This window comes from Mytilus galloprovincialis, chromosome 10 (genome assembly GCF_965363235.1).
Source record: "Mytilus galloprovincialis chromosome 10, xbMytGall1.hap1.1, whole genome shotgun sequence".
Taxonomy (NCBI): Eukaryota; Metazoa; Mollusca; class Bivalvia; order Mytilida; family Mytilidae; genus Mytilus; species Mytilus galloprovincialis.
The window spans coordinates 68,300,846-68,304,808 of NC_134847.1; positions in this window are offsets into that span (position 1 = coordinate 68,300,846).

Here is a 3,963-nt window from a genome sequence, read left to right on the forward strand (position 1 = left end):
GGTTAAGTTTTCAATATTACATGTACATTTTTCTTTTGCTTATAAAATTGTAGGTTTGTTTTTACCATGTATGCTTTATTACGTTGTTCCTATTAAAGTTGAATTGTTTTCCTCGATTTTGGTTTGTAATCGGGATTTGTTTTTCTCTCAATCGAAAAATGACTCTTGAACACAGGTATACCACTGTTGCCTTTGTTTACATTTAAGTGCAAGTTCCTATTGGTGTATCCTCTCAAATTGCACTGATTAAACCTGGTTGGTAATATGTGGCCATTTTAATAAACAGTTTCAATACTAAAAAATTTCTCAAGACCATCTGTGGATTGCTGTGTTATAAGCAAATACTATGGTCCAGTACGACTCTCCAAAAGTGCATTACAAACACAGCTTAAGGCCACACGATACAGTTTTGATACCACGTTGATTTTATTTTACAAACATGTGCATATAAGCTCTTTTTTACCTAGTTAATTTAAGAACGTAATAAGCACGAGGCTGTCGAGTAACAGCAAACTGTGTTTTTCCTGCAGAGGTCAAATCCTGAGCAGTTGCGCAAGTATGGACACTACATTTAAGCTTAAAACAGCTCTGCATTTGGATTGTTAATGAACATTCAAAACAGATTATAATCTAATTAATAAAGAAAATTATATTAGCAAATCTGAACCACAAACACGATTATGTAAAAAATAAACATAAACAACAAAAATATGATACCATATAGCAACTATGACATCTACCTCAATTTAACACACATGACTTTAAAAATGGTTATTATTACTGGTTCATGGGGTAAGTTCATGAGTTATTTTCCTTTGAACATAAATATGGTTTTACATAGTACATTTACATTAGATATGATAAAATCAATAAAAATAGTCTAAAATTAGATATGATGTAATACAATGTATATCTATTTTCGAATTATAATCAAATATGATAGTTCCAAATATTTTTCTTTCTTTTATCGCACACTAATATAGATGTCACCGACTTAATCTACCCAATGTAAATATAATTTCAACCGTTTGAAGGAACTGAATTAGATTGAAATTAATTTCTTCTAGTTGTTTCCCATAGACCGTTAGTTGTTTTCCCGCGCTTCATGGGATATAGCCATTCAGCACGACAGGGCTGACTCGACTAACCGTGTTTCTCAGTTAAATTTTTTATCTTGCTTATGTGAATTTATTTGATGTTATATGAAATGTTTTGATTTCAGTAGTAATTATGAATTACTTGACTATATTTTGTCGACGTGATATTATGTATCATAATGTGCAATTAAAATCAGCACATGGCACTGTCGTGTGGGTATTCAATTTGAACTTTAGTTTGGTTTCTATTAGTCTTATGTGCTTAGAGTTGGGTAGTCTATGGGCGTAGTTATTGTAGAAGAATGTAATGAAATATATTCTTTAATAAAATATATTATTATCTAAATAAAAGAATACACTTCATAATCAGAGCTCTGCTTCATAATTTTTTATCCATATATGTATAGCATTCTGAAAATTTGTGTTTACAGAATACCAAACAATCCGACCAAAATTCTTAAACAAATTACCAAAGTGAATGGAAAAACATCAAAAATGTCATTTATCATTAATACGATGTCTTTTAAAAATCTTTTAAATTCCTTGGAAAGGGCCATAACTCAACAACGAGAAAAGCATAAATCGTAAAAATTGAATTTGATCTTCATTTAGTCACAGGAAACAAAACATATACACTAAAAAAAATCTTCAAAGCGTTTTCATGTCCATGAAAGGACACTGTTTGGCAAAAGGCTCGCCTGCCCAATCGCCCGCCCGCCCGATCGCCCGCCCACCAGCCTTGCATCCCCAAATCAATAACCGATTATTTTTTACTTCGATAATCCAGTTAAAATTATGACTTCATTTGCTTCGTTTAAAGATAAATTGGATAAAAAATTAAGGTTTCTACTCAATTTTTTTTACATTTCTATTCTTTGAATAAACATACAAAACTTTTTTTTCAAAAGATAAACACATTTTTTTAAACATTTGGAATAAAAACTGGTTTTTGTATTGTTTATTTTTCTTATTTCAAAACAATTCGTCGTTGACTTTTTCATCAACATTTGTACAAATACTATCTCCATATGTAATCAAACCTAATGTTATTTGTAAAAAGAGGGGTCCATGAAATCGTTTTCAAGGTAAATCAGTCCGACTGATAAAAATCAGTTGAGAAAATGCATCATTTCCCGGTATGTAGTGTGGTAGTTCTCTTATATTTGATGTGTTTGCCTCAGTTTTAGTGTGTAACCCGGATTTGTTTTTTTCTCAATCGATTTATGAATTTCGAAAAGAGGTATACTACTGTTGCCTTTATTTATGTCATAGTTTGACGTCCCGAAAAATAACAATTTATTTTTGCCACGTAATTAGCTCCACTGTGGCTGTATCGTATGCCAAATTCACAAACTATAATTGTTTGACGTCAGTTTAAAACCTATTTTAGAAATACCTCGTGATCTTAAATCTGTTTTTTATAAATAAGAGAAAATACACTTGAAATACTAGAGTTGTCCTTCTTGTCATACTAATAATTCACGATAACATTCAAATAATGACAACAATACTACATTGAAACAGGAGTCAACTAAATATTAACATCTCACTTGTGCATGGAAATAGTTGCGTTAAATAGGTAGCACTCGCACTCGCAAAGTAGAAAGCGATTACGATAAGTTGCAATAACTTGTTTCCCAATCCACTATAAATAAACATGTTTAAAACAATATGTGATTTGGTAAGCACATGTACACATTATGAGAATAACGGACATACGTTTGAGTACTGCTTCTGCTTCCTATAATTCAGAGTCTCCAATAGGATAAGTTAATTAACACTGCTTCCTATATTTCAGGGTCACCAGTAGGATAAGGTAGTTAACACTGCTTCCTATATTTCAGAGTCTCCAGTAGGATAAGGTAATTAACACTGCTTCCTATATTTCAGAGTCTCCAGTAATATTATATAATTAACACTGCTTCCTATATTTCAGAGTCTCCAGGAGGATAAAGTAATTAACACTGTTTCCTATATTTCAGAGTCTCCAGGAGGATAAGGTAATTAACACAGCTTCCAATATTTCAGAGTCTCCAGTAGGATAAGGTAATTAACACTGCTTCCTATATTTCGGAGTCATCAGGAGGATAAGGTAATTAACACTGCTTCCTATATTTCGGAGTGTCCTTTTTATATTTTAAGGTTGCCTAGGATTTGGTTATCAAAACTGCTTCCTGTATTTCAGTTTGTTCTAGATAATTAGGTAATTAATGACGCGTCCTTTATTTCAGAGTGTCCTGGAGTATAAGGTAATTAACACTGCATTCTATATTTCAGAATGTCCTTGTGATAATAGGTAACCTAACAGCACTGACTACACTATCTATAGCCACACCCAAGGGATATGTTGCAGCACGCTAATCAAGAGAGTAGCGGACAGACTGTAACGTTAAAAGTAATGTATCGCACGGACGCAATGTAAGACTTTATATAGGTTATTGGTGTTCAACCTAACGATATCAAGATGGTCAGGATATCACATAGTATTACTAGTCGCAGATGAACTCAAAACAAATTAAAAAAAAAAACACCCACGCAAAAACTATATGTTTAGATAAACAGGGCAACAACAGTTCAGTAGATAAATTTAAGTTATTTGAGGGCGACTGTTTAGATTCATAATAATTTATTCTACATGGATGAAGCTTTAATTTGTGTTCCCAACTTTGAAGGATGTTTGAATTTTATCAAAGAAGGAAAGATGAATGCACGTTATAAGCCAAGTAGCGGACACAGGGCTATAGCAATATATATATGCAACAATCAGATCAAGTACTTGTTTACAATTGGATAATATCAGTGCGTGGGTGTTTCGTTAAAGTTTACCGTTTGAAAACAGTATATTATGAACAGTAATAGACATATT